Source organism: Pseudonaja textilis, chromosome 2, assembly GCF_049901715.1.
Source record: "Pseudonaja textilis isolate UNSWEBS1 chromosome 2, rPseTex1.2, whole genome shotgun sequence".
Lineage (NCBI taxonomy): Eukaryota > Metazoa > Chordata > Lepidosauria > Squamata > Elapidae > Pseudonaja > Pseudonaja textilis.
The window spans coordinates 127,780,289-127,806,126 of NC_141991.1; the positions used below are offsets into that span (position 1 = coordinate 127,780,289).

A 25,838-nucleotide genomic window follows, 5' to 3' on the forward strand; every position below is an offset into this window, starting at 1 on the left:
TCGGCACTACTTGGTCCTCCATAAATAAAGTGATGCTAAATCATCATCACTAGATCCATACATTGCACTAATCCCATAATGTGATGAGCTTGTTTTTGGACCAGGAGGCTGTAAGAACCTAGGTACTGTAAATGTTAAGCCATGCTTTATGGATTACATAATTATCTACATAAACATTATTTGGAAAAAATAAATGCAGAAATCTTCCAACTGGGTTTATTCAACAAACTAGGATTAAAGCAAATAAAGGTTTAGTGCTAAACAAGTCAGAAGCCATCACACCAAGCACTGGATTATATTGGGCAATACTTTGCCAAAGCAGCATCTCTTTATCCAGATTTCTTGAGAGCACCTGTTCAGAAACCCATTTCCTTGCACAATAGGGAAAAGCCCCCACTCAATGCAACACCTGGAGGTAGAGGATGCCCTACCCTCCTTGCTTTGTGAAAACAAGTAAAATTAGTTCTGTAGCAACCTTAGTGATTTTTGTGTGACTATTATGATTAGCTTATTATGAATATTATTGTTTTAAGTTTGTTGCTATTTTGCTGCCCAGAATCTGTACAGACTTGGGGAGGCCTACAAATATTGTTAAGCCAGTCGATAGATTGAAAAAGAAAGTGTTCTCAACCAGTGGAAACATGTGTTATTTCATGTTTTCATCCCTTTACACTGGAAATTCCAGCTTTCCAATAATTCTCTCAAATCTAAACTTTCTCCAAAGGGCATGTTTAACATACCTACGTATCACAGTTCTATGGTTTATGTAGATCCCCTCCACACCCATCCATTGCTAATGCTACAATAGGCATTCTTCATTAAGCAGATGACTCTTTTACACCCCACTGTGCACTCTCACAACTGATACGCTAGAAAAAGAAGGAAAAAAACAACTCTTGCCACACCAAATTTCAGTCTGAAAATGAGGAAACAATAGAATTCCGCCCAAGGAGGCATACAGACCCTCCTGAAATGTAGGACTGGCAAGCACTTGACCAGAATTCACCAGGTATTTCTGAGCCAGTCATACTCTCTCACAAACAACTATTTTATGGGACTAATGTGAGAATAAAATTATGGAAGACCACTCCCTCTGTGAATGGCACGGAGTTCTCAAGACAAAAGGCAAGGTTTAAAAGCAACATGAAGTCAATCAACCAGGGAAAATTGAGAAAACTCGAAACCGCAGTGAATGATGGCACATAGAGCATTGCTCATAAAACAATGAAAGGCAAATGCCAATATTGAAATTTGTCTTCTGTTGAACTGCCTGGGTCTGAGTAAAATTCCAGCAGAAAGTCACAAATCACATCAAATATCGACAGCCTATCTCCCAATAGGAGCCGATAGTGAGTAAATTAACCCAGGAGTGTTCAAGTGGATCAAAGAAAGAAAAACACTTCTTCATGTGACTGAAGTTCATGTGACTGAAATGAATTAACGATCACTGTGGGTATGTTCACCAAGAAGCTAAGCAGCTCTTTGTGCTCAGTGTAGATGCGTGCACGCACACACACACACACAAATAGCACAAGAGCTGGGCTTTAGAAAACTTACTGCATACTACATTGATTCTAAGAGAAAGAATTAATACATTTTAGCACCTGAAACAACAAAATCTGAAGGGGGGGGAGGGGGAGAACACATATATTTGTGAAGAAGCTCCAAGTCTTGAATGTACAACTATGCTTGACGTACATATATTCTCCAATAGGACCTTCAGACACAAACAAATGTTGGAATACAGGCAATGTGGTAGTACATGTGTTTAAAAAAACGAAGGGGGAAACAGCTGGACTCAGAAATGGAACCAGATAATAATGTGGTTTATTTGATTTTTGGCTTCAGTCATTATATTTTATATATCATAGGTTATTGGCTAGTGTGAATTCAGCCACTAGTCCTTCTTCAACAATCCAGTTTAGTAAACCAGTTTAACTAGGCCAGAGGAAATCAATAAACACCGAAGCAGATATTAAGACCATTTTATTATATACTCCCCTAAAGAGATGATTTAAGAGAGTTTATAGAATACTGTGCCATCTAAAGTAGTGGCAGGTCCAGAAAGAAGCTTTAAATTGTAACTTTACCGTTTTGTTTCGAGAATGTTTAAAAATAACCTTTCCAAATTTGGTGCTGTCCAGGGGGGTTGGGACTGCAACTTACAGAAATCACCCCCAGCAGGTTTTTGGCAGGCTGAGAATCAGAAGATGTGGACCAAACAGCACTGGAGGGTGCCAAATTAAGGAACAGATGTAGGAACTCCACCAATACAATTTGCTGGAAGGGCTTCATTATTCTGAAGCTTTGAACTACAGCTGCCCTGAGTGACAAGGCCTTCTACTTTCTTCTTCCCAGCATGCAGATGAACAGAATTAATTCTTTATTTGTGGCCAGAGACTAACCTTAGAAAACTAAGGGCCATGATGGCTCAGTGGTTAGAATGCAGTACTGCAGGGATAACTCACTGCTCACTCCAAGAGTTCGATTCTGAGCGGCTCAAGGTTGACTCAGCTTTCCATCCTTCCGAGGTGGGTAAAATGAGAACCCAGATTGTTGGGGGCAATGTGCTGATTCTGTAAATTGCTTAGAGCACTGTGAAGTGGTATATAAGTCTGAGTGCTATTGCTATCAGTCACTTCTTCTCATCTATATGGGAGACTGGGGTACAAAAAGGGAAGAACCACGAAACTTTGGCTGCTCACACCACTGTTCACAAAGTGGGATGCAAAAGCCATTGCAGAACTCTGCCTGAGATTCAGCATTTGAGGAGGTGGGAGAGAAAAGGTAGAGACGTTCTAGAATTGAACTTGACATTGTCTATGATGGTGGCGAGATGGGCGTGTGTAATTTTCTTGGCAATAGGACCAGAGGTGGTATTCAGCAGGTTCTGACCAGTTCTGGAGAACCGGTAGTGGAAATTTTGAGTAGTTCGGAGAACTGGCAAATACCACCTCTGACTGGCTCTGCCCCCATCTATTCTCTGCCTCCCGAGTCTCAGTTGATCGGCTGGGTCTTCTTTTGTTGCCCTGCACAGGAGAACAGAGCTGGAAAGCAGGTTAGCAGGACAGCGAATGGGGATTTTGCAGGAACCTTCCCCTGCCATGCCCACCAAGCCATGCCCACCACAGAACCGGTAGTAAAAAAAAAAATTGAATCCCACCACTGAATAGGACAGCTGTTGTTTTCCACTGCCTTCTTCTGAAGGTTTCTTTTTCCCTTTTTCCCCCTCTCTCTGAGAATAGTTGCACTTAAGAAGAAAATGAGAGCTTCGCCCTAAGGAACTTGCCAACTCAACTGAGAGAGCAATGAGACTATAGCAAAGAAGTTAGAGAGAGGAACGATACATGCTGGGGCGTGGATGGTACAAGAAGGGAGCCTAACGAAGGGCACGTAGTCATCTGAAATAACAGGATTCTGCTCCTTTGGCACCAGTGGTTAACTTGCATCCAAGGGATATATGGAAAGGGCTACTGAGTTCTAGGAGGTACTAAGAAGCAAAAATGGGCTTCATCTACATCAGGAAACTTGACAGGCTGGGCAAAGAAAGTAGGTAAGTGTTCACTGAGAGGGTTGTTGCACTCTGCAGCACATCTTTCCCTCTCTATAACAGCAGTTGAGAGGAAGACCCATTGCAGTTGTCTGTTTGTCAACTTAGGACATCACGCATCATTCCTTTGTCCTGGTTTTGCTACAGCATCACATTTTATCAAGGGAAAACAGCAGCAGCAGCCTACAGGTCAAAAGCTATGGAGATGATAACCAATGGTGTAATGGGAATGGACAGACAAGAGAAACCAGCATAGAGAGAAAGATGCAAATTATTGAGTTTTGGAAGCTTAACACTGCAGTCAGATGATCTCAGAAGCATTGCAACCTTGCAGGTGGGGGCATAATATTTTAAGCCACTATTTGTTTCAAACCTCCATTGAAAGTGGTGTGTGTTTGTTTGCGGTATGCCTTCCTTGGCTTTGAAACCACCATCTGCAAGGGGAAAGCCTGGAATAATTGTGTTGAACTATCCTTATTCATTTATTGATTATAAGGAAAGAACTATATATTTCTCTAATGATCTGGCCCAGAGACCATTTTGGCTGCTGGTCTCCTCAGTCCTTCTCATCCTGCTCCCACAAGTAACTACAGCTAAGTGTACAGTTAAGTTAGCACCCACCCCTCTCTCCTAGAAAAATGAAATATCCTAGGAAATATTAAAAAGGCAGAATATTTCCCCTAAAAAGAATAAAGTAGAAACCCAGAGAAGCAGAAACTCAGCTCCCCCCACACCTTTGCTAATGGGCCATTAAGGCCTAGGCCAGAGTATTCTACATAACAAAGGCCTCTACCCATCTCACCACCTGGCCTGGGAAGATTGTATCAGCCAAGACTCAGGTGAAGAAGCCATGTGGTCCAGACAAAGCCTACAAAGTTAGTTAAGACCCTCTCCCACCCGCGCCTGGGAGTCTGATAGCCAATGGGATACATTTCTTGCACAGGAACAGAAAACACTAAGGTGGGGCCCAACAGAGGGTATATAAGGGTCTCTCAGCATCTTGGCTTGCCCTTTTCTCTTTTCACCTTGAAGCATATGATCATCCTTTTCGCTTTGGAGCTCCAAGCCACGTGGTCCTGTCCCCCATTAAACCATCTTTCCAAACCGCCTCCATGTTTCCAGTGTCTTTTTCTCCACTTGGAACTGAACCCAGAAAGATATTTCTTCCAACAATTGCCAATCAGCATTTTTTTTAGCCGGCCCCCTATAATTTCAAAGGAGCTGGGATTTGCAGCTTCACTCCAAAAACAATTCAAAATGTACACCTTAAAAATGCTGCCTTAATAAAAAAAAAGTTATGGTACGATTAAAACATGATACGAATGTGCTTCCCTCCCCCCTGGAGCAAAAGAGCACCGAGCTGAAAAACATTCTCATTCATGAACGAAGCAGATGCAGGACCTCCCTACGGTTGCAATAGATCAACTTTGCCATCTTAGTCCTAAGAACCACCAACCCAAAACATCCATTGCTAACGGCTTGGGGATACTGCCTGCCTCAGGGACCAGCCCCTGCAAAGATGATGCCCCTCACCCACCCCTCAGACCAGTCTTTCCGCAGAAGGAGGAGTTCAAAAGCAATCTCATATTCCCAAAGCTCCAGGACTTCCCCTTGAAGAGGGGGAAAGCTTTCAGCCTCCAGTGCCGCCACCCCTTCAGAGTGCCTCCCAGCATAACGTGTTCAATCTGGCTCATGTTAGGGCTGTTTAGGCCTCGCCAGGCTGCCTTTGTTCCTTGACTGACAGCTCCTTTCTAAATGCCACCTCTATGAGCTGAAAGGCCCTCAGTGCTGCTCTGCTCCATTTGTTGATGTTTTTCTCCAGAAAAGCCCTGACTTTTTCTTTCTTAGCTCCGTTAGCAGGTCAGTCTTACTGTCTGCGCCTGCTGCCTTCCTTTGGTCCAACATAGAATTGGCTTAAGATTTTGCAAAGAATTCGGCAGGATGTCCTTTCTCCAACTTCCCTTCTTCCAGTGAATTACACTTATTTCCGCCTTGGCACCAATATATGTTACACTGGATGCATTTTCGCCTTCTTTTTATTTTAAATACAGTATTAGGTAAGGCAAATTCATCTGGGCTGCAAAAACCCAGAAAGCCACTAGATGGTAGCAAAAACACAAACACAACACATCTCTCTTGGTCATCCAGATTTTGGCAGCCCAGATGTCATCATCCCAGGTTAGCAGAATTTAAGTTTGAGCTTCATGGTTCATGGCTGGTACAGAGATTTGCTTAGTGGGAACAAAGGAGGGATCTCTCTCTCTCTCTCTCTCTCTCTCTCTCTGTGTGTGTGTGTGTGTGTGTGTGTGTGTGTGTGTGTGTGTGTTATCCAGATTACTGACCACCCCAGAGATACTACTTTGGGTCCAATTTCCTGCTTTTAAATGTGTGTTTAAGATGCTATTTCAATGGATGTTCTTGCCCAGGCCAAAGAGGTATAGTACTTCTCTTTTTATTGTCTCACTATACAATCTTTGACTAAATGTTAATTGCATTTGCAATTATCTTGTTGATACACTGTTTTATTTTGTTAAGTGTTTGCCACATTGTGTCTAGGCTTCACAGAAAGGCAGAATAATATACTTTGTTACAAATAGAGAGTCAAATTGATTGCAGTGACATGTAAACACAATCAATCAATCAACCAGTCAATGTAGTTTTGGATACAGGCTTACTTATCCAGTCCTCTGCTCATTATCTGGCACCACAAGCCCTTATAGTCCCTGTCCAAAAAATAATTGCAAACTTTCCACAATGTATGCTTTATTAGCAATTATAATCACTTAGGTTATTTGGGTTGCAATTTAATCTGACTTAGCCAAGTCTGTTTGGTAGGTGCAGTGCAGTGCTTTCGATTCAATCTCTGAACAACATTTTGGAGCAGAAATTGAACATCTATCTGCATTGCCTAAGGCAGCTGCTTCATGTGTTGCAGACAAGTGCTACATTCATGATCCTATATACTAGAAAGCACTTTTTGGAGCCTAAATCCAATGTACTGCACAGAACCTACTGTTTATTACATTATATTTCCAACTAAAATTAACATCATTCAGAAGAAAGTCCTGGAGAGACTACAAAGTAATTAATTATTCCTTCTGTAACCACATACATTTATTTGTGGCAATAGACACCAACTATAAAATACATACTGCAGTCAATAAATTGTGATTCTTTCCTTACAGGCACACAGTGATTTTAAAGGACCATAAAAGATTTCTAGGATGAAGTTCTAGTTGCAAAATTCAGCTTTCCCCCAATCTTTCCTTCCTTTCCTTTTTCCTTTCCTTCTTTCCTTCCTTTCCTTTTTCCTTTCCTTCTTTCCTTTCCTTTCCCTCCCTCCCTGCTTAAACTCTCCAGAACTAATATATTTACATGCATTTCATCTATTTCAGCAGCTGCTCATTAAAGACCTGCCACCTTGCAAGATTTAATTTGCCTAAAGTGGTTTACTTGTATCATTTCAGCCAAGAGCTTTTGTGATGTCAATAGTCTTCAGATTCTGCAGGCTTTATTTTTAATTATTTACCACTCCTTCCACTGACTTCTCAACTGCATACATACACCCGCCTTATAAAAACCAATTGGATTCTTCATTGTTGACCTTTCAAGACCATAATGAGATCTTTTTTATTCTCCCAACGCTCTTAACTTCCTCGGTGTTTTAATATCCACTTATATTAGAGCTATACGGGACACGGTGGCTCAGTGGCTAAGATGCTGAGCTTGTCGATCAGAAAGATCAGCAGTTCGGTGGTTCGAATCCCTAGCGCCAAGTAACTGAGTGAGCTCCCATTACTTGTCCCAGCTTCTGCCAACCTAGCAGTTGGAGAGCATGTAAAAATGCAAGTAGAAAAATAGGGACCTCTTTGGTGGGAAGGTAACAGCATTCTGTGCACCTTCGGCATTTAGTCATGCTGGCCACATGACCACAGAGACATCTTCAGACAGCGCTGGCCCCTAGAGCTGGAAATGACTAGCATGTATGTGCGAGGAAAACCTTTACCTTTACCTATATTAGAGCTACCAGATCTGGGCTGTAGAAACCCAGAGAATCTCAAGTTGTTTCATCATTTTGTTAGCATCTAAGTGTTGTCTGAATTTTGCAGCCCAGATCTAGTGACCTTAGTTATACTTCCAATTTTTGTTCTAGAATTTCCTTTCTTCCAAAGGTGCTTTATAAACATTTTGTAGTTTGATAATTATTCTCTATTTAATAAGCAGAAGTTTATTGCTGTTGTTCAATTGTATTTTATTGACTGTATCGTATTTGTGTGTGTATGTACATCTCTCTGAATATTTTGGCTATCATTACCTATCCCATTCTGTTTTCCTCTAAGCCCAGATTAGATTTTCCTTATTCTATACTGACTTGAGATTATGAGAGTTGTAGTACAACATACCTGGGGAAGACTAGGTTATTACAAAACAAATAATCTACATAAATGAACTTTCAAAAAATCAGATTTTAGAGGAATAAAATGGGGATTCTGATTAATGAAATCATTTGTTAGACAAGCATAGTAGCGTTTTATAGAAACTATGATATCGAGAGCTTCATAATCACTTTTCTAGTTATATTACCAGTGAATCAAAGACATGTTCAAATATAGCAAGTATTCTGGTAACATCCTTCTGCAGGACTCTATAAAATTTTCTCTTTTGCTTCCTGTGCTCTCAAATATCTGTGGAGAAGTTAACATGCTTTATGTTCTTATTCTGAAGAATTTCTATACATAAGGATTCCTCGATTAGTTTTCCCTGAAAAAAGCAGGGTTTCTTTACATACATTCATAAACATTATAACAGTTTCAAATCAGTGTTGCTGCTTGCCTTGATGTTCAAGCATCTGGACCATTCGAGGACAGAAATTCTAAGGCTATTATGAAAAAGGCGGCTACTGAAACAAAACAATGACTGTTTTGCTTGCTTACAGAGGCATATTTTGCTTCTGTGTATGCTTCAAGTCCAGAATGCACGAAACCATGTGTGGTTGGATACCTGATAGTGGGTTAGAATATGCATTCAAATAAGTGTCCTGTTGTATGCAATCTGTCAAGAAATACGTAGCTGTTATCTAAACTGTTTCCCCCACCTCTATGTAACATCTGTGCCAGGCTACTGAACAAAATAAAAAAGTAAATTCACTAGGCAGAAGAAAAAAATCAGGATCACTGTCCACGCTAATCAGACAAGTTGGAGCTGCCTTGAAAACTGAAGCTGGTGAATTGTTGGGAGTTGCACACCCTGAGCAGAAGTATAGTTTCGAACGCCAAGGATTCCACCCGCCAATAAGGTTATTCTTATTTAGAAACAGTATTATTTCCTTATGAATTTTTTTCTGTGTCTGTTCATATGTGTGTATTATAACGACATATGGTAGAAGATCCAGCACTAACACAGATCTTGGCCGGATAGTTGTTGTTGTTGTTGTTTTAATATATTCCAATTGTGTGATTCTGCAGATGCTGCTGAGAATGGGTAGCAGAAAAAGTGTCTTCTTACTCCTGAGGCCAGAAAGAAACAAGTTCACAGCCACCCATTAGCCACAGAAATTCACGGTGTGACTTTTGTCAATAACTCTTGATCAGGCCTACCTGCCTACCTGAACTTTTGTTATGGAGAATACTATTTGGAGGAGGGAGTGGGCTGCCTTCAATTCCTGAAGGAAAAGTGAGACATCAATCTAACAAATCAATAAAACAGCAGAACAGCAGAGAGCAAAAGAAGAGGTGGGCTAGATCTAGGTATCACATCCATTTTAAAGCAGTGTTGGGCCTGGATCAAGGAGACCCAGATTCAGTTGATCAGTGAGCTCACTACATTGTGGGCCGGTCACATTCAGCCCGACCTCCTTCACAGTTAGCTTCTGTGAGGACTAAATCAGCAAAGCACCTGATATAGAAATAGCACTTAGACTTATATACCGCTTCACAGTGCTTTACAGTCCTCTCTAAGCTGTTTACAGAGTCAGCCTATTGCCCCCAATTCTCTGGGTCCTCCTTTTATGGACCTCGGAAGGATGGAAGGATGAGTCAACCTTGAGCCTGGTGAGAGTCGAACTGCCGAAATACTAGCAATCTGCAGAAGTAGCCTGTAGTACTGTATTCTCACCACTGTGCCACCACAGCTATATAGACCATCTTGGGCTTCCAGACAAAAAATATGCATGCAGTGTAGACTGAAAGGATAGTTTAAAAAGATCCAGAGCAGTTTACATAGAAAAATCATGAATGCTATTCAGTGAGAATCATATGCTGTCATGTTATGATGGACCCTTGGTGCTCTCTGAGCTTGCTTATTTTTTTTGCAGACATTTCATTGCCCTAACGAGGTAACATCATCAGTGTTAGTCGCTAGCACTGATGATGTTACCTAGTTTGGGCAGTGAAACATCTTCAAGAAAACAAGCAAGCTCTAAGAGCACCAAGGACCCCTCATTTCAACCCTGAGCTACAAATATTCTTCTTTACTGGCTGTAATGTTATCTTAGAAAAATGCCTTGAGGTCTAAATACTGCACAGGTTCCTCACTTTTCTATCTGGAAGCCTAATCCACCTGATGGGAGACCTGTTAACACCCAGTCCATACATCGAGTCTGCGCAGATTCTTCTCCTTATGCAAAGTTGACACACACACACCCAGACCCTCCAAGCCATTCTGATAAGAACACTCACTTCTAAATTCCCGCTCCCAAATATGGTAACTCAGCAAGAAAACCAGGAGCCGGCTTTTTATGTAATGATTAAATTGGGAAAAAAAAAACACCACCTTTGGCATAAAGCCCGCCTTTACAAAAGGACCATAGAGAATCAGTTATTTCACTTTTCCAACTCAGCTATTTTGCAGCTGTATATTTAAGCACATCAACCAGCACTCAACAGAAGCAGGGAATTGGAACAAGCCCCCCCCACCCCCCATGTCCCATCGAAGCTACGACTCTAGAGAAGACACATCATCCTTGAAACACTCAACCTCCATAACCTCCTTTGCACTGATCGGGTTAGCAGTGCATCACCCCTGGCCCTTTAATTACACATCTTTGCAACCATTAATCCTGCTGCCATCAATTACTGGAGCTTTATCCTATTCCCTCAAAGAGGGAGGGAGAGTGCAGAAAAATAAAAGGCTTTAGGAGGCTAGTAAGCAATGAGGTACTTAAGCCTTCTCTCCTTTACCTGTCATGTGAAGAGAGTTGGGCAGATCTTCACCCTATGTGACTTACTGATGATAACAGGACTTAAAATCTCCCAGAGAAGTATACCAACCTTGGCTCATTCCATTATTATTCTCCAACTAAATCTTTCAGTACTATTTGTTTTAACAAATCCCACAAATATATTACTTTGATCTATTTCCAAAGATGTTTTAAAGATCTGTATCATGCCACTGGTTTTAGCGGAGATTTCTAGGTAGGAATGTTTTAATATCCCTGATTTTTTTTAAAAAAAAGTCTTCCGAAGAGTGATTGATGTGTTTTTGAAGAAAAACAAAAGCAAGGGTGGAATTTAAAACATATGGCTGGACATAAATATTCTAAGAAAACTTTTTTTTGTTTGAATGAAAGGACTGAATACACTTAGAAACAAATACAGGGGTGGTCCAATCCTCATGCATTCAAATTAAATTAACACAGTATCTATCCTTCATTGAGAAGATAAGGCTTTTCATGCAAACAAACTACCCAAACTTGTTCCTAGCGGGCTGCTATCACATGGTCACATGCCATGTTAAGGAACCCATTGCAAGAAATGGCTTGGCAAATTCCAACTTTTTGACACACAACCTGAATGTGACCTATCTGTATGAACTTCCTTCTCTCCAGCTTCCATGTCTATCTCTTTAGTCTCTTCTGGATGGCTGCTCTTGAACTAGTACAGAATCAGCGGTCAGCAATGAGCGTCCATCAGAGGTGATATTGAGCAGATTCTGACCAGTTCTGGAGAACCGGTAGTGGAAATTTTGAGTAGTTCGGAGAACCAGCAAATATCACCTCTGATTGGCCCTGCCCTTATCTATTCTCAGCCTCCAGAGTCCCAGCTGATTGGCTGGGACTTCTTCTTCTTTCTGCACAGGAGAACGGAACTGGAAAGCAGGTTAGTGGGGTGGGGAGGGAATCGGGATTTTGCAGTATCCTTCCCCTGCCATGCCCATCAAGCCACACCACACCCACCAAGCCATGCCCACAGAACCGGTAGTAAAAAATATTGAATCCCACCACTGCCATCCATCCATCTCATCCTTCACTCAGGAGAGAGAAAACCTTCCAAACCACTGGGCTGGCTCTGGGTTTTCTTACTGCATTCAGGGAGCAGAGTGTATCTACAAGTGCAACCATGCCAAGGAGAAACCTGGCTTGATTTGGACAGAAATAACAGGAATTCATTTGAGATCATTGATGGCTCTGGGTATTTCCCCAGAGTTTGGGGGAAACGAATGAGGTCCTGGGATTGTGAATTAAACCCTTGTTGTACTGCACAGCAAAATGATTCTCCACAAACCCTGAAGATCCAAGAATACGTCCTAGTTCTGTTGTGTCCATTATAGATTTTTAAATTGTTTTTAGTTTTATCGTTTTAAACATAGCATATTTTCACATCGTCAGCCACCCAGTTATTGATATGGGCAGCTATGGAAATTGAATAAATAAATATTTGAACCACGTGTCCAGACAATTCCATTCTTTTTAATTTAAACAAGACCATTTCTAGCTTTCATGATTCGTCAGGGAGGAAAAAACATTTGGGCAGAATCAATATGGACACATTTTAACAACTACACTGTATGTGTTAAGAGTAGCTGCTGCTTAAATTTATTTCCCTATTGATGGAAAAAAAAAACCTATTTCAAAAATTTTAAATCCAGCATCTATAGATTCAATTCATGCATCGATAAAGAAACGAAACCTACTGTATTTTCAATTTAAAGAGAAAGAGACATGACTTATTCAGCCCGATCAGGCACAAATATGGTTTTCCTTCTGCTTGTTTCTTATGCTGCATTATTAAAAAGAGCAAAGGCTTATTTTCAAGAGATTTCCTAGGGGAGGAAGGAATCCCACTATTTTTCAAAGGAGAATTTTCTCTCAGCAATTCCTTTACCGATCCAAAGTAGGGCCAGGCCTTTCATAGCCAGGCCTTCCAGATTTACCCAGATTACTGGCGCAATGATCTTTGCAGAAAATGGCCTTTGTCCCAAGAGAAAGGGGGGGGGGGGGCATGGTTAAAGAGTTCCTACCCTACCCCCCCCCAAACAGGCCAGAAGGCCATTTAATGTTTGCTTTCCTTCTGCTAAGCATGTAAACAAACAGTAAAAAAAAAGAAAAGAAAATGGCCCTCACAGGAAAAAAAAAACAGAGGCATGTTCTGGGACTGATCAAACATCAAGAACAACACTAATGAAAATTGTCAGTGGGACCAAAAAAAGACTCAAAAGTTAGAGAGGGGGGAGGAAGGGGAGAAAAAAAAACATATACACCTAGACCCGCTGCAGGATGGACCAGGTTTACTCATAGTATATGTCCTGTTGAGACAGAGATGGACATGTTTACCGAGATGTAAGGCCCACTTACCTTGCAAGCCCTTGGATGTTTTTGCAGACCAGCGCTGCAGTATTAGGCCCCTGTTGAACCTAACATGCCTTACTTTGGAGTAAATAATGAGGAGGATTGTAATGTCATTAAGTGACTTTGCCGTCAAAACACAGTAAAGGAGAGAAGCAATGTCTCCCGAAGAGCAGAGAGCAAAAGGGAAAGAAAGCATGCAAAAGGGAAGGTGAACTGGATTAATAAAGAAAAGAGGGCTAGACTGCATGAGGAAACCGCTGCCTTTTTAAAGAGGAGGAAAGGCAACATTTATCGTTTGGGGACTGGAAAAAAAAGTATTCAGCCTATGTCTATGTAGAGAGGGTGTGTGTATGTGTGTGTGTGTGTGTGTGTGTAAGACCGACAATAAAGATCAGTCAGTGTCTCCTGATAAGAGGAAACCAGGTTTTATGCTGTTCGGGGGAAGTTGCTCTAGAAGCAAACTCATCCTGGTTGCCCCCTGATGAAAACAACCTTCTTTAAAAGAAGCATTTAGACCTGTTAGGCAGCAGCTATGGGCTCATTTAGTTATTTCAACAGTTAGGTTTATTGCATATTGGTCCTACGGGTTTAGTCTCAGGCTCTGCAAGCCACTTAGAAGCAGAAGAGTAAAATTGGGAGCTAAAAGATGGTATGGTGTGACACAATACGATGAATAGATATTAACTACGATAGCAAAATCCAATCACCATATCCAGCTGCAGTCTACCACTAATATTACAGGTGTTAAGGATATACAACAGGGGAGAATTATCACCTTCACATCGTGATTGTCCAATTCCCAATGGTTTCTAGTTGGCCACAGTCAGAAACAAGATGTTAAATTTGGGGACCTGGAGATTTGATCCAGCAGAGAATTTTGGCCAGTAGTGGGATTCAAATTTTTTTCCTACTGGTTCTGGGGGCATGGCTTAGTGGGCATGGCAGGGGAAGTAAACTGTAAAATCTCCAGTCAGAGGTGGTATTTGACGGTTCTCCGAACTACTTAAAATTTCCTCTACTGTTTCTCCAGAACTGGTCAGAACCTGCTGAATGCCACCTCTGATTCTGGCCTTCTCAACAAAAGTGCACAGCTTTCAACTAATCTAATACATGAAATTCAGAATGACTATCTTAAGTCAAGCCTTGAATTATTCAGGTTGCTAAGAGAATTCTGAGGATATAAATTGAAACGAAATAGAATGAAACATTCTCTCCCTGACCTTGAAAGTAAGCAAAAAAAAAAAAGATATTGTTATTGGGGTTAAATTCTAATGAGAGGGAAATACTCAGGACACACATTCACAAGGAATACTTGTGAAAAATACTCAGAAATACTCAGCACAAAGCAACCCAAAAAGATACTCCAGAGACTCTTTTCATCTGATGATCAAATGTCACTCTGTGCTGCACTGCAAAACTCGATATTTCATTTATCCACTTGGGCACTCTCTCATTTCACTTATTTTGCTCCTCGTCCGTTTGATTTTTGCACATCTCGTTTGCAGACATTTAAACTAAAAGCTTTGAGCACCTAGCAAAAGCCTACAAAACATAGCTAGCATAGGCCAAAAGGAGCAAGTTTTGTTCAATGGCTAAACCTGTGCTCTTCCTTTGCTTAAGAGAGCCCAGGTTTAACAATCTGTCAAACGTTGCTTTCATTTTGGCTTGCACCAGAAGCACTAAAATCCATGATCCTAAACTTTACCTATGCAAAGTCTCTAATTATGACCTTTGCTCTGCTTTAACTCAGGGGAGGGATTCAATTTTTTTAACAACCAGTTCTGTGGGCGTGACTAGGAGGGCGTGGCCATGTGACTGGGTAGGCATGGCTTCCCTTTTTTTGGCAGCATCTCACACACCCCCTTTTGTTGCCTCCTGGGCCACAGGGAAACCTCCGGGGGGGCTTTTTGCTCCCAGAGAGCTTCCCTGGGGCCCAGGAAGGCAAAAAACAGAGTGCGCGGGGGGAGCAGCACTCCCCTGCACTCCGTTTTTGAGCCTCTTGGGCCTCAGGGAAGCCCCCTGGGGGGGGTGTTTTTGCTCCTAGAGGGCTCCTCCCCCCCGCATGCCCCTTTTTGCCTCCTGGGCCTCAGGGAAGCCTCCTGGGCAAAGCAGTAAGACAGAGAGGGGGATCCTGGCACAGCTGATCATCAGAACAGCTGATCGTCAGAAGGGAAAAAAAGAAATACCTTAAGGAGTGACTGGGTAGGAGAGAATGTAGTCAGCAGTCATGCGTGCGATGTCGCACATGTGCGATAAGGACTGATTGGGCAGGGGTGGGGACAGCCAGGGGCACGATTTGTCGGTTCTGCAAACTGCGCAAAATCATAACAAGTGGTTCTATAGAACCAGTCCAAACCGGTAGAATCCCATCCCTCTTTAACTGCTTGGGAATTGGGCAGGCTTAATTAGCGGGGCAAGCCAACATGGTGTAGTGGTTAAGGAACTAGGCTAGAATCTGGAAGACTGTGAGCTCTAGTCCCACCACATCCATGAAAGCCAGCTGGGTGACCTTGGAACCATTATTCTCTCTCTCTCTCTCTCTTAGCCCCAGGAAAACAGGCTATGGCAAACCACTTTCAAAATCTTGCCAAGAAACTTTCAAGGACTTATCCAGGCAGTCATCAGGAGTCAGCATACTGACTCTAAGGCAAAGGCACACATTTGTCCATCCTTGGGTTTCTATACGAGGGCAGGTTCTGTTCGTGCCCTGATTGAAAGAAGAAATCCACAGCAAGCATTCACACAACAGTGCAGGAAGCAGCACTCTGAAACCAAACCACTTTACTGCATCCAATAACCTCTGAAGCAGAGAGGCAGGTTCTCAGCTCCAACACCCATGGCCCTCCGAGCTGCAGTGAGTGCCACACCGACAGTCTTCTTTCCATCAGACATAGATGAGAGTCTACAGCCAAGGCATATCTCTTGACTTCAAGTGTCCTTTTGGAGCAGGGTTCTCCAAAGTGATCAATGTTGACCTTCGAGGGTTTGATGGGGCTATCCAAGGGGTTGTTGTTGTTTTTATTGTTAATTGTAATGGTTAAAATAGTAGTCATTAAATTATTTTCATACAATAAATATTACCAATAAAGGAAAATATTTGTAGCTCAGAGTTGAAATGAGGAGTCCTTGGTGCTCTTTGAGTTTCCTGGGGGTTTTTTTGCAGACATTTCATCACCCTAACTAGGTAACATCACCAGTGCTAGTCAAATGTCAAATTGTTAATAAATAAATGTTGCGGGGGGGTATGTGTCAATGAATAATTTTAAAACTTCATGAAGGTGTTGATGAGCTGAAGGGACCCTTGGTTTTAAGAGACTGCCACAAAGCAGTGATCAAGCATCAGACTTCTTTCTACCAGGTCCTTTCTGGGCACTGGGGCACTCTTTAAAAACACACTCGGTCTGTGCAACGGCCAGAATGTTGTTTGAGAATGTGGTCTCCAGATCAGTAGAGGGCATCTTGGGGAAGTCAAGGGAGTTTTTGTATTTTTGACTATGCCCACCTTAGCATCGTATCTCTTCCTCCCATTGCAATCATATAGTGATCGCCTGTGTTCCTTCATTAATTCTCAGAGAAAGAACCAGACTCAGTCACACAGTTGTTTAAGGAAAAGAAGACCCCCCTATAATCCTCTAATTCTGGAAGAACCCAGAAATCTTATATACATTACAAAAGAATTCAGTTTATACTCTGCCTTTCTTCAAGGAGCCCATGGTGACAAAGTGAGCACTCCCTGTTATTTTCCCTTCTACCATAACCCAGTGCAGTAGGCTGAGCTAAGAGAGACCAATTGGCCAAAATCATCCAGTGACCTTGCATGGCTGACTTGATTTCCATCTAATCAACCCGCCCAGAGGTGGTATCCAGCAGGTTCTGACCAGTTCTGGAGAACCGGCAGTGGAAATTTTGAGTAGTTCAGAGAACCGGAAAATACCAGCTTTGACTGGAGATTTTATAGTATCCTTCCCCTGCCATGCCCACCAAGCCATGCCCACAGAACCGGTAGTAAAAAAAAAATAGAATCCTGCCACTGAACCTGCCCCAAGATTATAACTATTACAACATGTTGTTTCTTCTGACTAAAAAAAAGAAAAATCATAAACAAATATGAGTGAGCATTCAGATTGGTCCTGGAATTCCTGACCAAGAGATCCCAATCTAAAGTAGCGTAGCTAATTAAATGGGCTCACACGAACCCATTGCCCATTGATTACTGATGAAATCAGCATGGCTTTTACTTTAGATTTTACTGCCACTTTGCTCTTTTTGTAATCCCCTCTAAGGATGCTTGCCATTGGATAAAGTGGGGGAAATACGCAGAATGAGAGAATTGAAGTAAATAAAGCAACAACTAGGCTAGTAAATCTGATGTCATTAAAAAAAACAATGCTGGCCCAGAGAGTGGAAATGAAACAAATGCAGAATGCATCATCCACGGGATGGCAGAATAGAAAGAAAATGGGAAGAGTCACAGGATAGAGACTTTTAGCTGCACACAAGAGGCATTTTTACTGGACAAACTCAGGGCCAATGGCAGGAAACCCACTATCAGATTTCCTGCCCGGAGGTTGAAATGTAAAAGCAGGAAAGGAGAATCCCACCAGGGGCCTGGAGCTGGGGAAGAGTTGGGTACCTCCATGTTTCATCCACCGGATGAAGAGCAGCTTTTGGGAAATGAGCAGGAAGACTTAGGACCGAAAGGAAGACTATATCTACTTTCCCCAAACCTGAATTCCAGGATTTTACCTCCACCATGGCTAGAAAGTTGAATACTATTTGGAAAAGCAAGGAGGAGCCCAACAAAGCCAACATGCCCCTTTGGCCTTGCTGGCTGTGAATTGTGGGAGTTGAAGTCCAACCTATCTTTAAGGCATCAATTTAAATAGCTAGAGGGCGGGAAGCAAATTGAGAATAGCTGGGAGGCAGGAAGCCAAACGCTGCTTTGAAATGGTCGTGCCATAGGACTTCCATTGTCTGGACCAGTGTTTCTCAACTTTGACTACTTTAAGATGGATGGACCAACTCCCAGAATTCCCCAGCCAGCATGTCTCATAGGAATCTGGATAGATAGTGGGTCCTCCCTTCCTTTGAGAGTCCTGATTGCCACCACAAGTAGAGGAGACTGGTTCTTCTGAACTGACTTTTTGCCATCTAGGAAAAGTTGAAGCCCCTATCACCCCAGGAGGGGTATCTATAGCCCCCAACCCTCAGATGAGGATAGTGAAGACACAGATCATGAGCAAAACCTTTACAATTAATCTGAGTCATCCTCAAAGAGAAGCTTCATCTAAGAAGAAATCCATCACAGGAGACAGGACTTATCTCTGGCTGGGTGGGGGAGGGAGAAGAGGGGCAGCCCAGATTTTCCAGGCCCTTTGCCACCCAGAATAACTTCAGATGGTGACACTTTGCAGACATCACGGCAAGGGAAGAACAAAGCTCCCTTTGCAGCTGCGGCCACAGCTCAGTCTGTTTGAGGATGAACTGCGCAACAAACAAGGCTTGCCCATTCATTAACCTACTTGCATCAGTGAAGCAGCATCCTGGTTAAACCAAGGATGTCTGCAATAGTGCTGCAGTCAGAGAAGAGAGCAAGAAGGACGGGACAATTTGAGGATAAGTTGTCTTCAGTCAGCTTTGCATTCTCTTTAGCTACACAGTTTAAGCAAACGAACCTTAGCATCTCTTAATCAGATCCTACTTCAAGGCAGTTGCTGTTGTATCAGGTATCACATCTATGCCAGCCCTCCCGATTACGCTGGGCAGTAAGATTCTCCAGGATTCCTATTTTTGTCAAACATCTGGGCAAAATAGATGTCAGTTGCACAACAGATCGTTGGCCGAAGGAGACAGGAACACGTGTTCTGTGGAATAAGGAGGGAGCATCACAATGGGAGGAAGGTCCTAGAAAAAAGCTGCAAGGACACTGGCCTATGGAGCATGTGAAGCCTACGTCATCACTGGGGAGAATAGCAAGCTGGAAAAAACTAGGAGTGGGGCAGAGGAAAGCATGGGACTTGGTCATCTGTCAAAAGCATTCTTTGGCGAGATAGCAGGCAACCCTCCCAAATTCTCTTTCTTAAAGAAGAAAAACAAGCAGGTGCATTTTTGTTGTTGCATTTTTGTTGTTGCCGTTTCTTTCCCTTTTAATTCCAGGGTTATGATATTGTAGTTGCATTTCTTATATTTCTTTTCTCTTTTAACACTAGAGTTCTTTTTTTCCCTTTTTTTTTTGCAAGCAGAGATTAGCAATAAAATGCTCTAAATACAATCATGTTGTGTCCAATCACGACATCTGATGCTCAATTCTCATGCCTTGTTCTTCAATACTTTCACACTCAACAGCGGAGTGAGCTACAGTTTTCGGGGAGTTTTTCCAGATCCTTTCTCCTAGGAGACACTACCCTACTAAATAATCCCTGCCTGTTAGTTTTTGTTTTTTTGCAAAACTGGGGCACGGTTTGCTTCCTTGCATAGGGCATCCCTCACATATTGTCTATCTTGGTAACACAAGTAGAACTTATTATATTATATTATAAACTTTATTATAAATTATAAATGTATTATAGTTATGTATTAATAACTATGTTTTTACTTATACCTATTATCCTGTAAGCGATTGACAAACCAAATAAATAAAAATAAAAAAAATAAAAAAAGTAGAAGGCCACCAGGAGCCGCCAAGTCTATCTCTTTCCAGGAAGTGAGGGTGATATTTGTAAATCTAAACTTTCTTTTTAAGCTTTGCACTTACAGAGTTCTGTGCTGTTTTCTGAGCTGAAAGTGTAGCGCTAAGTAAAGGAAATGCTAGGCTGCACTTATTCTCTTCCAGATGAATTTAACGCTTTAACAGACTGATGACTCTTTGCTAACCAGATCCACATGGAGAACCAAGCAGAGGAACAGAAAACAAATCTCTCCAACTAGAAAGGGGCAGAAAACACAGACAGGAAGAAAGCAGTTAAGCCTGTGCACCTCTTCTGTCTCTTTCCAGGAGTTGGCCAAACTGGCTCTGCAGGCAACAACCGAAGATGCTCTTCGAAAAAGGACAGGCTGTAAGGAACTGCCAGGGAGGGGCAGAAAACCCGAAGGCTCCCAGATAAGCCGTTGTTAACATGATCCATATGGTACACAAGTTGCCTGTCTGTTTAACCAAAATGATAATGGGAAGGGGGGAAAATGGAAGGGGAGGGGAGGGAGCTGGACAGTGGCTGGGGTTCCCAACAGAGAATGGGAGTCAGGACAAAGACTGCTAGTAAAAAAATTCTGTAGAGTGGAGTTAGAAGTCACACAGGAGGAGCTGCTCTATTCTGTTTCTTTGCAGTTTATGCTGCACAAACAGCATCTGTCGCCCCACCCCACACTCAATGGAACGTCCCAGGGTGAACACACACCCCTCCCAAATATTTCTCCCTATATAAAAATATCACTGAACACTTCAGGAAATCTTGAAGTGAGTTTTTACGAAATGAGTACAAACCAAGCAAAAATGAGTACAAACTGAGCAACTTTTGATTGCGTGACTACAGTTTTAAAATATCCACACTGTGAGAGGAATGTTTGCCCTCCTTCTGCCCTCAAGGATGTGCACGCATAAGCACACAGGCGTGCGTGTTTATGTGAGGAGAAAGATGGGGCCTACACATCTTTTCAAAAGATGCAAAGCCTACTATTTGTCGCTACTTGCAAGCAAAGAGCCACCACAAGAAAGGATGAATATTTTTTGCTGCTGAATAAAATGCAAGCTAAATTCAGTTGAAAGGGTAGTCTGTATTCTATGTATCACTTTACTGATCACTGCTGAATTCAGAGCTATGTGAAAATTGGGGAAATGCCTCCATTTAGGCTTTCCCAAAAATGTTATGGATTGAAAAAACAAAGGGCCAATTACAGGAAATCCTTTCTGCGAAAACTCTGGGATATATGTTTTTCAAAACGTAAATCTTTAGTCTATTTTTTTTTACTAGTCCTTTAGAATTCCTTTCACCTCTATCTCCAGAAAATGTTTGTGTTAGTGTCCTTAGAAGAAAAGGGGAAAAAAACCCTTCATAACACAAATTTTAAGGATGCTTATTCAACCATAAATCCTACTCTGAACAATGGAATGTATTTCCAAGTAAAAGTGCCCACAGTTACTTCTGTTTTCAATGAAAAAGTGCCTGTCAATTTAAGAGTGTTTTAGCTGAATATTTTATCTTCTTTTCAACAACTTGATTTTAAATATAGTTGCCATATGTTTAAAGTTTGGGACTGGGGCATACTTAATACATTTCAATTTAATACATACAGGAGATGATTTCATTCATCTTTACTAATTTTATATTACACCATCATAATGCATCAGAAGCAAGCCACTTCAAAAAAATGGGTATTTGTGACCTTAACCCAGAGTCTCACGGATTACAATTGGTCCCACCAATAAATCAACTAAAACACTTTTATGGATCAATCTACTGATTAAACACTTGCAGCCTAAATTTTAAATATTCAGCATTCATGAGTCACATAGAAAGCAATCAAAACAGATTCCATCAGTGGAATCTCAATCAGTCTACTTGCTGAATGGTTCCATAATTTAACAATCCAAGGCATAAATTTCCATGTGGTTGCTGTTACAACCATATTAGACAGCAACTCTCCAAACAAACAAAAAGGAGCAATTTGCAAATAGAGGCACTGAAAACTAAGTAACTATTGCAGTGACATATCATCTAAATTTTTATCCATTATCCATTTTGAAAATAAATCCAAATAGTGATCTGAATCATAATGTTTTGTTCACCCAGGCATTTACAAAGCTCCAATACTAGACTTTCTATAAAATTAATCTTATTTGATTGGCTTCATGATCATTGTTATTTTATATTATATCACTAGAGCTTTATTGTATCACTTTTATTCATTTTGCTTAGGGCTGACCTTAAGAAAATGAGCAAAATACCAAAAGGGTAAGTGTTCCTTTGCTTTGGAGAATTCATGTCCAGTAAACAGGAAGAAAACCTGGATATTGGTGTTGACTGGAGTCATAATTACCCTTCCCAGAAACAAAGGGAGAAATTGCTCTGGAATTATGTGCTTTAAGGATGCTGGCAGCAAAAAGAGAGGAATCTCTGACTGAGCCTACTGTCCAATCTTCCTTGATTTCAGAACAGACTTTATATAGGTAGTCCTCAACTTACAACAGTTTCTTCAGTGACCATTCAAAGTCACGGCACTGAAAAAGTGACTTATGACCGTTTTTCACACTTACAACCAGAATGTTTGGCAACTGACTCATATTTATGATGGTTGCAGTGTCTCAAAGTCATGTGATCACCTTTTGCAGCCTTCTGACAAGTGAAGTCAATGAGGAAGCCAAATTCACTGAAACAACTGTGTTACTAACTTCACTTAACAGCTGTGGTAATTCACTTAACAACTGTGGCAAGGAAGGTCATAAAATGGGGCAAAATTCACTTAACAAACATCTCGCTTAGCAATAAAAAATGTGGGCTCACTTGAGGTTTTAAGTCAAGGACTACCTGTAACCTAATACAAGGTGGGTGAATTTACTCAAAAAACAACACCCCTCAATTATTCAATACTCCCCATCCTTTTGGAGAGAAACATGAAGGCACCGCTAAGACAAGTGGCAGGGAACACCCATGTTAAATAGCTTGGCCCAAGCAATGTCACTGTTTTGAGAAGACATTTTGATGTCAAAGGTTGGCTTTCATGCTGTTTCTTTTTCTTGCCTGACCAAGAAAGGAATTAGAAATCTGAGTGGATACCATTTAGTAGCCCTCCCCAACAAAGCGCTTGCCAAACTGAGCTGCACTGCAACAACTCCGCCTCTCTAGCCATCCTGTCACTAAAAGATGAGGGGAGAAGTCCTAGTACTTCAAGGCACCCAGGGGGTGTCAGACAAAAATTGCTAAGAGGAATACAGGTGTGCTTAGAAACGCCAGTAATGTTAGTCTGCAGTTAAAAGAGGATAAGAATTTGAGGAACTGGCTGTCCTTCCGTTCACAGCCAAGTTAGGAGATTTTTGCTTAACGCCAGGACACCCTGCCAAGCTATTACAGGCACTGAAACAAGCCAAGTTTTGGGGAGAGGATTCTTCTTGCAAGCCCTGAAGTTTTGAGCTTCCTCTCGTGTGCTTTGGTAGTCTGATCTCGAAGGCTACAAACGCGCGAGGATCAACTTATGCATGGGAGGAGCAATGGGTTTTATGCATGGGAGGAGTAATGGGCAAAGGAGCCCCATTCCTGGGCAGAGAGTCCAGCAAGGATCTTCCTTCCACCCGTCCCTTGCCCCGGGAGTTGCATTTCTGGAGCGTGCAAAATAAACGTCACGGATGATGAGGCAGACGCTGCCTCAAACTGACAAGGTTGGAAGCCGCTCTGCCTGCCGCCCGCAAGTTTGGCTAATTGACAGCTCACTAAACCGACAACCTGAGGGGATTTTCTTTCTTTCTTTTTGGTTGGGGGGAGGGAGGCAATCAATAGGAAACGTATGTGCAGAGAGGGCGCTACCACTTTTAAACGCCCCTCCCTCCCCTGTGCCTGCAAAATAGAGACCCCGGGCAGGCCATAGAAAAGGCAAGAGCCACGCCGGATCAAAATTCCGCAAGAGACGCTGCTCCTCGAGCCCCCAGGGGTCACCGCATCAAACAAAGGGGCACCGCTTTCGGGTTACCCCCCGATGTAGAACCCGCCTTTAGCTCCCTTTCTCTCTTCAAGCGCGGGCCGCAACGCTGCAAGCTTTTCTCGCCGCTTGGCGCGCCCAAGCAGCCCCTCTGCCTGCCTTGGGCAACTCCCCCCGCAAGGGAAACTTTTTTTTTTTTCCAGAGGGTGGGATCGGCTTCCCACTCCACCTCCTTTCCCCTCCCCACCCCCCACCCCACGGCAGGCACCTAACCCACCCCGAAGATACACGCACTGCCTTTCAAAGGACCAGCAGGCAGGGGAATCGCGACCTTTGCTCTCGTGGGGGCAGGATTTACGCCCCAGCGGCAGGCAGGCCCCTCCCTCCAGGCCCGCCCGTGCCAGCGCCGAAGAAAAAGCCTCCGAGGAAACAAACTGAGGCTCCGCGGAGCACAATGGGGATCCCGTGGGCTTCCGGAGGGGTGGGATGCTTTGAGACACGCACCCATCCTACCGAATAACGGTTGTGCTTGCGGGGGGTTTGTGGGGGCGGGAGGCGAGTGTGAGGTTTGCCCAGCCCGCTTTCGACGCGCACCGGCCCTGCGCTACGGACGCGTACGAGCTTCCTTCCCCACACACACAGACAATACCTCCGCTCTTGTTTCTCTACCCTCCTTGCATTCCTCAACGCTGATCTCAGCCCCTCCCCAGCCCGAAGGCATCAGTCCCGTGGGCCTTTGGCAGCCGGACCGTCGCTTTCCTCCCTCTCCCTCCCCCTCCCGCGCGTGTCTATCCCCACTTTCTCACGCGGCGCCCGATCCTCCACCGCAACCGGCTCCTTTCCACTTCAATGAAGCCTCCCAACTGCCCGTAGGGAGGGTTGGGTCCTCGCGGGAGCAGCGTCTCGGGCAGCCGCCTCCAGACATCGCAACCATCCTCTCCCACCCGTTGATTTTTGCCAAGTCAAAACCAACCCCGCACCGTCGTTCCCCTAGGAAAATGCCCAAAGGCTTCAGGTCCCGTCCCACGGAGGGGCCTCCTCATCCCATCGCTCATCCCCGCGTCGCACGGCCTCCGAGCTGGCGTCCGGTCCGCAACCCAGCCCCGCTCCTCGTCCCCGCGGGCCCCTGACAGCGACCCCCGCTGCCACTCACCTACTCATCCCTGCCTGTCCCTAGCGGAACCCGGCGCAGCCACCTGGTCCGCGTGGCCGGGGCGCTTCAGCTTCGGAGCCGGGCGCTGAGGCGCTGTGGGCGGCCGCGGGACTCCGCATCCTCTTTGCCACCCGGTTGGGACAACGCAGCGCCCGAGCCGCCGCGATTGCTGCTCCCTCGGCCAGTCAAGCGAGCAGTTCCAGGCTGCGCGCCGCCCCTCGCTGCCTCCCCTTCCCTCCCGCCCCAGATCCTCCCCCGGTCTCCAGCGCCCTGCCCACGTCCCTCCCCTTCCCTCCGGCTCTGCTCTCGGGTCCTCAGTGCTGCCGCGCTGACCTTCCCCGCCTTCTACGAGTTAAGCCTTTGCACCGGCCCCGCTCCCTGGAGGCGCTGGTTCATCTCATCGCAGTTGCAGGCGAAGAGGTGGGTTCTGGAATTCCCCTCAAAATGTGTCCCAGGTCCATTAGGGAAGAAGAAAGCCTTCTGGAAATCATCTGCCGAGGGGGAACTGAGTTAAAGTCAGTCCCTCCTAAGCTGAAGGGGCTTGGCCGGGCCGAAGTGGGAAAGCACAAATTCACAATCCCGCGCGGAACTGAGTCCAAGCCTCCGAAGGCCGGATGGCCGCCTCGGGGAATGCTGGTTTTTCCCGAGCAGCCCCGAGAGTGGGAAACAATGCGCGCGTTTGAATCCACCGCCGCGATTGTTCCAGGGTGTGCAGAAGCGATGCAAAAAAAAAAAAAATCCTTCTAAACTTCTGGCTATTTTTGAGTCAAGGCTTTAAAACCAGAGAGAGCACGGGTGACCCACCGAAAAGAGCCTTTCCTTGCACGATGCTGCCTTTAATTCTTTCAGCTTTGTTACATCTCCATTTGGGAACCAAGAAAGAATTCACTCTTGTTCTTAAATTCCCATTTCCAGTTTGGGGGGTTGTGGGGGAAGTTAAGTTT

The 25,838-nt window shown here is 43.6% G+C and overlaps 1 protein-coding gene across 1 annotated transcript in view; it reads right to left on the reverse strand.

Annotated features, from left to right (window-relative positions):
- FIGNL2 (fidgetin like 2) overlaps positions 1–25,092 on the reverse strand; it is a 58,587-nt gene extending 33,495 nt beyond the window's left edge. The window contains exon 1 of the mRNA XM_087925183.1: positions 24,895–25,092. The gene's annotated coding sequence lies outside the window, so the exon portion shown is untranslated. The remainder of the gene's footprint in view (positions 1–24,894) is intronic.
- Positions 25,093–25,838: the final 746 nt, after the last annotated feature.